General features: G+C 40.2%; 1 long non-coding RNA gene across 2 annotated transcripts; it reads left to right on the forward strand.

The window, feature by feature from the left end:
• Positions 1-124: 124 nt before the first annotated feature.
• LOC113572207 lies at positions 125-9,523 on the forward strand. Of its 2 annotated transcripts, none has more exons than XR_003410083.2 (5): positions 125-303; positions 412-491; positions 7,600-7,723; positions 7,925-8,047; positions 8,159-9,523. It is a non-coding gene; the product is annotated as an uncharacterized LOC113572207 (long non-coding RNA). The 2 variants fall into 2 exon arrangements; XR_004776590.1 differs by having other exon boundaries at positions 7,605-7,723.
• The last annotated feature ends 3,713 nt before the right edge of the window (positions 9,524-13,236 follow it).

Consider the following 13,236-nt stretch of genomic DNA (forward strand, 5'->3'; position numbering starts at 1 on the left):
CCTGCCTTTCTCCCTCTTGGCTTCTTTCGTACTGCTTTCCTGGCTGATCTGATTATTTTTCCCTTCACGTTTTGTCCCAATAGCAAATTACCAATTCTATGAATTGCAAAGCAGCCTCCGAGACGCTGAGGGGTAGAGGGGGGAGATGCGAAGATTGAAAGGGATCTTTGCAAACACAATCACGTTCTTAAATGGAAATGTGGGGCTTTAAACAAATCTTACATCTCTCCTGTTTCAGTCGTCTAAACTCCGCAATCAGGCACACACTCCTTCTAAAACCGCAGCTGTTTAGAAGATCTTTTGGTATCAGTCCTATTTCAATTATTTATTCTAATGTATTTTATTTATTTATTTATTATTATTTCGCTAACGTATTTGTTCGTATTTGTATATTTCTCTTGTTCTCATTAGGGTGTTTCCACGGGCTTTGGAGGAGAAATACGCCGAAATATTTAGGAAAAGTCGACATTAGACCAGAATGTTTCGCCATGGTAAGTTTTCACTCTTCCTTTTCTTCTGTCTTTCTCAGCAAGTGAACGGGCTTTGCGCGTTCACGGGAGTGTATGTTCTTAGGGTCACAGGTGCTCGTCACCACTCTGTCAAAGGCGTGGTTATGTCCAGTCATCCTTTATTTATTTATCTCAATGGCAAGCATAAGAAAGGTGTAACCTACGGTGTAGCTATATTTGTTCCAGCATAGGTTATAGAAAGGAGTAAAGCACATAAGCTCTTCAATTAATATTCCACTGTCGCTTGCTTATCATTTATTGTATCCTGCTTTACAAATCTATGTCTGTGCTCCCTGAAATCGCTTATTTATTTTAACATTCTTTTCAGAACTGAAGATTGCATATAATGCTCAATTAATAGCACTGAGTAGACCATTCTACTCCTAATCCTGATGTCGTTGATATGGTTCGTCTCATATCAAAACGCTTTAATTTCATGCTTTTAAATAAGCCAACCTTTTGTACCGTTAGAACCAGATAACGCACACAGAGAGACACAAATGATCAGTTTTGTCTTGTTACATCATGAATCCGTGACACTGAATTATTATGTAGCCATAAAACACAGACTAATAGATGACAAGGATGTCATCTAAGGTCTGATATAGGGGTGAGTCTGATGTGGTTGCCAACAGAGTCCCGAAGACTCGTTTCCGAGACGCACTTAATGAGGAGGCTTTACTGTACAGTCGTGCTCATTTGAGAGTCTATAAAAAGACCGGTCATTTCTGTTCAGGGAGCCGTGTCAAAGCAGTAGCACAAACCAACTCTTGTGCTTTGCCTGCCGGCGGAGAGAATGGCTAAAGAAGCGTCCAGATGCTTGACTCACTTGTTCGCAAATAATATGGCCTTGTGTGGCGCGAGGTGAATTTTTCCTGGGATGCACGAGGTTGCTATGGAGAGCGGGGTTGAAAGGATTGCACTGATCATTCTGATGAATGATTTGCTATACAGGAAAAGACAAATAATAGGCCCTGTTCTGTAAGATTTCTATAAGACAGTAGGGAACAGTCGTAGTCTTTGACGATTGAGGATGCACTAAATTTGGCAACAGTATTTGGCAGCCTAGAGTTAAAGGAGAGGTTATGTTTGTTTGTAGCTTGTAATGTAACTTTACATTTAATCCGCTATTACGCATCACTTTACACGAGTTTTAATATCCTGTTATGTCAAACCTTCTCCTTACTGAAATATATGACCTACTAGCATACTAAACGCAAACCCAAATAAAGCAAAATCATTCACAGAAGAGAGCATGTGTGCCTTTCACACAAGCCATTTTTGTTTTATTGTAGCCTACGTAACCGTTGCATTTTTCGTGCACAAGTAAAAAGGTTTTTTTTTTATTGTGTCGTTATATTACATGGGGGATTATTGCCCGGGATTTGTCAGCAGGCCTTGCTTCTGTAGTCACGTGATTTTATCTTCACGTTGAAAACTCCTTGTCTTATATATAATTAGAAGCGAACGCGCTTAACCTGCTCTGTCAAATCCGTAACTAACCACATTGTTTAAAAGGACACAGATCAGACATACAGTATCCAAAACGAAATAAACGAAAATTTAAATGGTTATAGTCTTTAAAATATAAACTCGAATGGCGTGGATATCTGTTATTTTGGATACAGGCCTATAGTCACTTTGCTTAAGTCTTGATTAACTCAGCTTTAGATAATTGCTGAAGTTGCCTATTCAATATCAGTAAATACTTAAAAGTAAATGCAGACTCACTATATCAGAGTTTTTGCACAGGCTTTCAGACAGCAATAAAAAGCTAAAAAAAATTACATTCTAAAAAATAAAATATAAAACAGTGAAGTATTTTGCTAGGTGGGTTATGACTAACTACACTGTAAGTTTATATTTCCAGCAGATGTTTTGTTGATGTCACTGAATAATTTAACTTCTTGTAATAGCACACAATTTACACAATTCGTAACATTTTGTCGGTTTGTTTGATTCAAGTAACCGGAGGTGAGTCTTTGTGATTAACCTTTTTACCATGAATGTAGGTGTTTAGCGGGACTGCACTAGGCATACGCATGCAACAAAAATGCGTAATCAAAGAAAAAAGGAAAGAGGGTTTAACAGTGTGCACTAGTAGGATTGCTAATGTACTCGGGCATGGAAGCCTTCTTACACTGAGACTTGCCTTCTGTGTCGTCTTTTAAACGCCTGTATAGTTCAGATTTGTTAATAAACTATATCGATTTACGTAGACCTAAAGAATTGGAATTAAAATTGCCCGCACTCGAGATTAACTGTCAAGTCCTCTTTTCCACTCATACATTTAGACGTTTGTTTTTCACCAATTCGGTTTGACAGACATGGGTAATGGGCAGCCGCGCTTCATGAGTAACCAGGCGTTTACACAGCCGTCCTGTGCTTTTCAGGTAGCACTCTCACTCTTTTTGCCTAATGAACTCAGGCGATTCTGCTAGCAATCCCGAGGGAATGCAAGGGGAATGTTTCCCTTTCGGTAAAAGGTGTGAGCTATCGTTCTCCATCTCTCGACTTATCTTTGGGCTAATTAGGCGGTGCTCTGAAGACGCCAGCATGAATATTCATACAAGGCGCCATCGCGCAATTAACCATGGAAAGAGTTACTTCAGTCCCTGGCCAACGCTGCGCGAAAAAAAAAAAAGAATGGGATACTTTTCCCCTCGCCACGGATGGAGCTGTCGTGTCGAGCCAAGCTATGTTTGAACATAAAGAGTGTGAGAAACGGTAGAGACGAAACATGACATTTTTACCCAGTTAATTATCTGCACAATAAGTAGTCTTTTTTTTTCTTAAACAGAAGACAACTGTATAATATATAAATGTTACTCATATTCCATTTAATTGTCTGTGCACTGTAGACAGAGTTTATGGAGAAAAGTTTTAAAAGTAATCTAGATCTAGATTTATATTAAATATTTTAGGAGAGGGAATTATTAAAATTGTCTACAAAAGTTCACAGTTCATCCTCTCACAGGATGTGCACAGTGAAACCTTACATTTCAATAGAGCAGATGCTGCATTACAATTAACTTTCTATTCCATCACGTGAAAATTTTGCATTTTACAGTGGACTTGTTACAATTTTCATCCCTTCAAAAATCAAATATGTGCTCAACATAGTGAATTGAAATATAGCATGGAGGACCGAAAATCAAAATGGACTCATACATCTCAGAACGCTCACAGCACATGCACGCTTGTGCACACACACACACACACACACACACACACACACACACACACACACACACACACACACACACACACACACACACACACTTTGTTTGGTGCCCTAACCTGTGTGGCTGCTGCTCTGTCCACTGAGGCCTCAATCCTCTACTTTGAATTCAAGGTGATCTTTATCCTGTCCCCCTCCTGGGTGTGCACTTGCCACTGGCTTCCATAAAGACGTGTTTATGTATGTATGTATGTGCAGAGGGGAACACGGGGAGCTTTTGGAGGGGGTTGCTGTGATAAGCAGTGGAATTTGTGCTCCCTGAATATGGATGGCAGCCCAGCTCTTAGTAAGCAGCTGATATAGAGGTAAACAGCTTGTGGGCTGAAGGGGTTAGAAGCATGCACCTGAATACATTGGGGCTCTCTCCTCTGTCTATCACCACAATGGCTGATCAAGTCACTATTATTTCTTCCCATTCCCATAATGTAGTTTGCCTGAAAATGTTCAAGGACCTGCTTCCACAGAGACTGACTTGCTCTGATGCCAGTTGAGATACCCTTATGTTGAGCTCAAGAAAAGCCTGCCACAGCAAACGGTTTCTCTCCAGTTTCCCTTGGTGCAAAGGCTGTCAGGTGCAGACAGTATGACTGTGTTGTGTTGCTTCAGTATGCATTTGTATCATGATTAATTAACCAGAAAGGTGACTCTTGTTTTTCAATCTTTAATGTGTCAGCTTTACTGTTTGAATGCTAATATCTGATTTTGAATCAGCTCTGTTGTTATAACAGTCCATCTTTTTTGTGCTAGAAAACACGTTTCCTTTATCTAAACAAAGTCTCCTTCCATAATTGGACTAATTTAAAAATGCTTTTAGTTCATAACTTAGTTTGAGTCATATAATTCTCAAAACAGCCAGGTGAGAGATGGAAAAGAGGATTTAATTACATTAAATGAGCGGAATGCTGGCTTTAATTTGTCGTTAAGCGATCAAGATTTAAGCAATGCACATAAAACTATCTTTCTGGTTTATTTTTAGTTACATATATTCTAAACCATCCAAAACCAAACTAAGCCAGTGCTATTTTGTGGGTTACTGTCAAAGAATGGAAATCCTTTTTTTCATATATGAAAAACACTATATTAAAAACAACAAATGTTTATTTCTTTATATGACAGGAATTCATTAAGTACAGCAGTTGCTTCTGAAAAACAGGCACAAGCACAAAAAGCTAGAGGTGCTTTCTTTTAATTATGAGAGCTTTTGCACTTTTGTGTGGATGCACTGATTTTGAAAAACTGTAATGGAAATTCACGAATGTAGTATTCGGGGCAGTGCCAATAAGTCTTGTGTTGAGGGGTGTTATGAGACATGCTTACATACATTTTCATACTCCTTCAGGATCACCTGTACATTGACTATGCAAATGATGTACTATTTTACATGAGATGGAAATGTCACGGTTACTATAATATGTAATTACTACCTAATTACTATGTAATTATCCTTTAAATACTTTTACAAGATAAAATATATACTGGTCATTTAAAAAAAACTGAGAAAAAAAGGATTAATTAACTACTTAGATATTCTGCAGTGATATTCTAACTACTTAGTTGCTGATGTTTAAAACCTCTGTGGTTTATCATTTATCGGTTAAACCTAAGTGATTGTGTAGGAGTCTCTCCACCCTGGTGCTTGCCACATAAAGGGCAAGGGAGAGTCATAACATTGCACTCATTAACATGCACTTGAGAGATGTCCAGAAGCCTCAGAAGCCTCCTCCAAAGTTATTACTGAGCTGTTTCCTTTTTTCTTAGATAGTCATTCATGTTAATGGTTATTTATGCTAAAGGCTCCACTTGCTCAACCATCCCCTTTGGCGATTGTGTATGTTTCAGTGTTTACCGGACATGTCTCTTTCTCCTGCTTTTGTGTTTTTATTGTGCTTTAAGGCCTCTTAGAAACAACATGACTTTTAGCCCTGTCCAAACTCATCTAACCAATTGGAGAGCTGTAATGGTGTGAGGTCATAGGATTCCTACTGGTGTGGAGTTCACGACATTAAATCTGATAGAAGATAGAGAGGTCATAACAAGCTCACACAATCAGGCGTAATGAGCAGATGTCAGGAAATCGCTCTGCCACCATAATAATGAACCCACTGAAATGTCGCTTGTCTGTCACGCTAATTCCTTACATGACTCTGTGGAGTAAAAGTCCACACTGTTTCTGTCTGGTCAAGTCCTGATTAGATGTGACCCGTTCTTTAGATGAGATAGGGACAGTGAGTGGGTGAATGTCCGTGGCGAAGTAGGTTTTGCCAGAGAGGGGTCACGACCAGACACTGACCGCCTGGGTCTCAGCGATGTCTGCAGTCAAGCACTTGCTGGCAGACTGAATTGAGTTAGACTGCGTTTAATTGTGGATTGACCGGTCTGAGAGCTGCTTGTGCTTGGGTCACTCCCGATAGCAGAGGTGGAGTCCCCAAAGCCCAGCTGTAATTTCAGCCCAACATATCCTGATACGGACAGAGAACGGCTGAGGGTGAGTTCAGAATGCACGACTGATGACTCTACGAATTTCTATGGAGTCCTGGTGTCTTTTTATGAATACAATAGAATTTAAAAATGTCATGCGAATATAAACCAGCTGCCTTCAAAAAACATCAATACTTTTAGTCAAAGACAGTGCTTAGTTCCATAGTAACAGGTGATACTTAGCTACAAATATCAAGTAGAAATTAAAAATGCACACAATAACAGTCTAGGTCTAAGGAGCTAAGGAGGGTTCCTTGAATAAGAAAGAATAGAAATGCATCAGAAACAGACACACACACACACACACACACACACACACACACACACACACACACACACACTACTGAGGGAGTGGTAGAGATAGGGGCAAATCGACTTCAAGTTTGCCCTTACTGACAGCCTCTCACTTTCGCTGTCATGACAATTAATCACCTCGTTAGCTAACGATCACTGTGTCGATACTCCCTCCAACATGGTGTTTTGGCAAATACTAGAGACCGACTCTTTTAACAAACCCTTACAAAACTCTTCTCCCTTTATTCTTCCTCTACAAAGCTTTTTTTATCTGTTCTTTTTTTTTGCTCTGATTTTTTTCCTCATCCTGCTACTAGCGTCACAGAAGCCCACTCGGCTGATTTAGTTGGTGCGAACACACTTTTCTCTGGACAGGCAACTCAGAGCGCTGCACTAACATTTTGTTATCTGTAATCCTGCAGGTTCCCCCTACCAAAAGAGTGTAGTAACCTGCCTCTCTCACCTAATCCGCCCGTACCTTTTTGATGCAATTTCTCTCTCTCTCTCTCTTCCCCTTTCTACGGAGGGCAGGAAGCCTGGCTCAGGAGAGGTATCTCTGATTACTGTACTTATCTTCCAGACCTCATGTATTAGGGGGGTTCTCCAGACCCAAACCCTCCCCACTCTCCCCTCTTTCTCTCCTGTTATTTACACTCATTTTCTGGCAATTAAAAAGCCTCTGAGCTGCAGGTCCCACAGTCCATCCCTCCACCACCAATGGATTATTTCAGCCGTCTGCTGAGAAGCCCGCCCCTTCTTCATGTTCTTACTTTGTTGATTTGCTGTTAAAAAAGTGCATGTTTTAAATGTGCTGGAAATGAGGAAATTCACAGTTTGCTGGTCATCTGCTGTCCGTCAGTTTTGATAAAGCTGGCTTCACCATGCAGTGGATTTGTCTTATTGACATATGCTCATTCGACTTAAAAAGGGACTTTCCCACCGACATCAATTCTCAATTGCCCAAGCGCGGACTTGATTTGATTTGAGTGCTTTGTACTTATGTGAATGCTCACTTAGAATGCGAATGCTTACCTCCTCGTCTTACCCGTCCATGCGTATTGTGTGTTTGGTGGCAAGGGCAGTGTGGAGATGTGTGTGTGTGTCTAGGGAGTGTTGGCTAGGCCAGTGAGCCGCGGTGCTGTTGACAGTGGTAAATGATGCCGTAGCAAGGCTCTCTGCTAATCACACAGTCCACCCGACAGTAAGACTCACCATCTCTCTCTTCCTCTCAAACTGTTTTTTTCTCACTGTTGTACACACACACACACACACACACACACACTCTGACCTGTAGTCTTACCTGCAAACAGAAAACATAGAAGACATAATGGAAAAGGACAGGACAGTGACACACACACTCACCTACGTGTAACCCGCCTAACTCCATCATCTCTTTCTACAGACTCGTGTGAGCAAGCGAGCTTGGCTGGAAAAGAAACTTCGACCTACTTACCAGCTACTTCTGAATTAGGAAAATTCCAAAGTGATCCATTAGGAGTTTGTTTTACTGCATCCATTACTAAAAGTCAGTTGAAAATGATTATTATTCCTGATTATTTATACCCCTCTTCTTTTAGGGAGTACTCACATATAGGCGCATATGTACTCACATACACTCCTTATGTGTGTCTCACAGGGCTGGATGTGTGTGAGGTGTGAGAAAGAGTGAGGCCCAGGTGTGCTGCCTAAAGCAAGAACATACACTCCCAGGTAGGTCTCCAGGGACTCATCACCGAGACGATCAATTTCCATCACACAAACGCACAAACGCATGTGTGTACTCTTGTGCACATGCACGGTTTTCTACTTCTTTCACTTGTGTTCCATTTGACTAGTCTATTCTTTTTTGAGCACAAACTGTTAATAGAGTGAAAAGTTTTGCGATTTGTGTTACATTTTGGAAAAATGGAAATGTTTAGTGCTAAAATGTTACATGAGAAATATTAAATGTTGAAAGTACATTAGTTATCAGGTGGCATGAGCTACACATGGCAATGAGTGTGGGACCCACGAGGTAATAATAATAATAATAATAATAATAATAATGATGATTTGAGATAAAATATGTGACAAAACAATCTTTCATGTTTATGGATTGTATTACCTTAAGCAAGACAGTATCAGAAGTTCATAGATAATAAAATGGACCCAAGACCTACAATAAGATTAAAATGTACTGCACAATGTCTTACTGATAGTCATTTCAAATATTTAACATCCCAGTACATGTGAAAAGCACCTGCACAGTACCTATATAAGACAGGTTTATTATATTTTTCAAATTAGACACTCAACAGGAAAGATCATTTTTTCAATGGTTGCATTTGGTTGCTTAACACAACAATCACTGAATTTAAAAAATGATTGCAGGCTTGGGAGTAGTTATTTGCAGCGGTTTAGTAATATGTGTGTTATGTTTGAAGTATAATGCTAATGTATGTTTTAAATAATATGTGATTCGGCATCAATGTTACAGTTTAGTACTGTCTGTTAAATATTCGAAGGATGTGAAAATAAAGGAATTAATTCAGTTAAGCAAGAAAAGTCCCCTGCAATGTCAACCATTTAAGATAAGATTAATTTTTAGTGTTGTGCCAACTCAACCTTAAGAAAGACTTAATCAAGACCAAGACCTTAGCCAATAAAGTCAGAGTTCATACTAAGACTAACAGGATTGTGGGTCAGATTTTATATGGTCACAGTTCTATGTTCCAGACCAGGTAAAAATGTACCTGAATGTATGATGACTGAGACATGTGGTCTTGAGTCCCATCTTTAGTACTGCAACACTGTTATTTTCTTTATTGATATTTGCAGATTTCTGAATAGTTTGACCTGGTGGTAACTAGAAATATCATCTTTATAGTGTGTGTAGATACTGGGGTGCAGACGTTGGTTGCTTAATAATATTGTAACCCAAATAAACTAATATGAAATAACTGCAAACCAAAGCACACACTAGCTCATGCCCTGTTCTTGCCTATATTTTATGCAGTGTTAAATGATGATTCTAAGAAAAGAATAAAAAAAACATTAATATCTTTTGAGTCACTTTTTTTTTTGAGTGTACATATGTATTTGTGTTAAAACCTAATCCCTAACTATATACTTAACATCCTGTATCTAAATAATAAGGGAAAAATAAAACAAAATAAAACAACAGAACATTATTGTCATTACATCTGTCAGAGTCACACACTTCCACAGCAAAGGCATTAGTCAACATTAAAGTCGACATACAGTCAACATTAAAGATTGTTTGGGGAATTCCACAGTGAGAGCTTTTCCAGTGATCAACAAAAACAAATGTCTAAACTGTCCAACAGTAGAAGAGGTAAGGGCCATTAGTATTCTGAAGTCAACACTTTTAGCTTATATTAGCCAAATGAAATATTCTTCAGTGTGAAATACCATTTAGACCATTAATTCTCCCCCCAAGTGCTTAAATATAAGTACGCATCAGTGAGTTATCATGTGCTCTTAAATAACAAGGTGTACACATTAAAGGTCATTTTTCCCACACCCAGATCAAGCCTAAGAATAGACTAACAAGAAGTGCCAGTGGTGATTCATCATTGGCAATTTGGTGCAGGACTAGGCTTAATCCATCGTTGAGAACCTCCCCCAACAGTACTATAAACGTGAGCTTTGCCAAAACAATGAGACTGTAGCTCTAATTGTGCTTTTGCTCTTGATTTTTTTAAGTTACACTTGCTGTCAAGCAACTTAGCATAATCATTTCAGATTTTTAGTGTGCTTTTGTCTCACTATGCTATTTACAGGTTTGGTACGTTTCTGGATATGAGTTTCTGCCAAATTACTAATGAAAAAACAACAACAACAAAAACCCATTCTAAATGTGTGGTGAACTTCAGGTAATTTTGTTCTTAGTTTGTCAGCTGCAATATTAGGAAATTCAGTCTCTGATTATATCTTTTGTGTGTTGTCATGTTTTAACTGTAAACACATGCACAGAGGATTTTTAATGGGTTTTTTTGTGGTTTCAAACCTGCAAACAATACACACACTGCAAACCTGTTACCTTGGCCAAGACTACCAGAGTTTAGGACCTACTGTGATCTACTGGCATTTACCTCCTCAGCTACATGAATCAATAACCTGTTCAGTATTTTCTGAGATGTATGCTTGATCTATGCATAAATTACATTTCAACACCTGTTGATTCTTGCAGATAGAAATAATGCCCAATATAAAACACACAAATGCGCACACACAAACACACGCACTCATGCACACACACACACACACACACACACACACACACACACACACATACAGTGCTTTATTTATGTTGTTAGCTGACCTGGCACAGTGGCAATGTTGGCACAAGCAGCCCAAATGTCTTGAATTCCTGACTAGCTGCCATTTTCTAAACTAATTATGCTGCCCAACTCATTCCAGTGCCCAGGAAACTTCTGTAGCCTACTGCCAAGAGCCTGAACGTGTGATGTGTAAATGTAAATGCTACATACACAGCACAGTCACTGATGCTGGAACTACCATGTAGTATACACTGCTCTCCAGAGTACAGTGCAGGTGATAATAGACATTTAGAGCATCTCAAATATATATATATATATATATATATATATATATATATATATATATATATATATATACATGGACAAATTCTCGGTCTCTTTCTCCGGCTCAGACAGAAGTCCTTGAGTGGACACACAGGCTCATGCTTGCACTGACACATATCGCCTTACCAAAGTGGAGAAGAGTGGAAACTGCTCGCTGTCTGATGAAAGGGTCCCTGTGATCGCTAGGACAACAAAGGGCCCAACCGTCTGCATTTGGAAGGGCCTTCCCTTTCTTCTCTCCTTCCCACTCCTCCATCTTCTCTCCTCTCCTCTCTGATCTCTCTCCCTCTCCTTCTCTCTCTCTCTGTCCAGTGCCACTCTCTGGCAGAGTCTGCTCTGCTCTTCGTTAGGCTGCTGATACAATCAGGGGAGTGGAATTAAAAATCAGCAAGCGTCCTTGTCGAAGGCACCCAGGACGGCACACTTTGATGTCTCCCCGCAAATTTGAAATTCATATGTTGTCACACTTCATTTTATTCTCTTGCTTTTTTTCCCCTTTCACTCTTGGATTGCGATTGCAGTCATGTACTATTTAGCCTAGAACATGGAGTGAAGACAGTTTGCAAAATGTCCTCACCTATGGTTTTTATACTTTATGTTTTTATGTCATTAGGTGAGAGGGCAGAGACAATGAATCATTTAATTTGCTTTTGAATGGTGGGGGCCTTGGGTTGGACAGAAGAGCGTACGGTGGATCGCAGACCAACAGGAAGAAATAGAGAAACGTTATACTTTGATCGCATTTTAGTGCCATGTGCATAAGTTTAAATGATCAAACCAGCCTGAGGAGGCGCTGTCTTGTGTGTGCCATGTCTCTGTAGCTGTCTGATGAGTACCCATGTGAAAACGTACATATAAAAATTGAAAACGTACGTACAAATAAATGTACAGTGCACTCAAGGCTTCCTGATTCACCAACCAGCCAGAAGAACAGACAGCAGCAAGAAGTAAACATTTTAACTCAAGGGAGAAAACATCAAACTCCCTCTTTAAAAGCTTATCCATGCACTACATGAACTCAGGTGAGTGAAATTGGACTTCAAATGCAAGCGTAACATGATTAGCCAGGTCAGAGAAGTTGTGATTTAAATCTAGACCCATATTTCCTGACTATTCCATAGAAAACAAGAGAGATGCATCCACCAGCCTCAGGAACTCCCCCAAACAGGTATGGATGGGCCTGGATTTGGGCTGGGTGGGTACTTGTGGGAGGGTCGAATGTACCAACAGTCCTATGAAACCGAGCTCCACCATCATTCTCTCAACATGAGGCCTTCTCCTCCTTGATCCTTGCTCCCTCAGGTGATGGCAAAGTACCCCTGCACATACACACCCTGTCCTCTTTCCTCACTCCATCTCTGCTGGGCAGAGCTCCTCATACCCCATGAGCCCTCCACATCTCCCCTGCCCTCTGTTTCTGATGAATGGGTTTTAATAAAAGCTGACAGAGTGATGAAATTAAAAGTGCGTCCCATGGCCTGCGATTGCTCTAGCCGCTCAATTATGGTACATATTTCAATATTGTCTCCTTCAAATTACAGACAAGTGTCCTACATCACTGTTGTGCTGATATTATTGGAGTCATCATTGCATGGCTCTGTTGGTAATGTTAAATCCATTGTTCACGTATAAATTTGAAGATGCATGATGTTCTAGTCCTGTTCCATAGCCCAGTGAAATCTGGCTTCCTCGGCGCTATTAGCCGATATTATGTCGAGTTCCCTTGTTGCCTCATTAAAGACAGGCATGGTGGAGTCGGGCTGGGGCATGGTGAAACAGGGAAGAAGGACGACTTCTGAGGGAAGCGACCGTGCTTCGTTCTGAGGGAAAAGTCCCATAAGGGCTAACCGACGCTGGGCAAAGCTGCCCCTTCTCCGTATTCAGAAAAAAGATCTTTGTTTTGGTGGATTATGAGGGACTTAATCCCCTTTAAATGTATAATCTGCTGGATGCTGGAGTCTAAGGGAGGGGGGTCACACCGGGCCTTCTGTTCCTGGAGCAACAGTGCCCACAAGGACTCTGTGTTTCCTAACAAAGAGCCTAGGACACTATTGGACAGACATCACACTATTAAAGGGGGAGGGGTGCTAAGGAAGTGATAACTGTT

The sequence above is a fragment of the Electrophorus electricus genome, chromosome 10 (assembly GCF_013358815.1).
Source record: "Electrophorus electricus isolate fEleEle1 chromosome 10, fEleEle1.pri, whole genome shotgun sequence".
NCBI lineage: Eukaryota > Metazoa > Chordata > Actinopteri > Gymnotiformes > Gymnotidae > Electrophorus > Electrophorus electricus.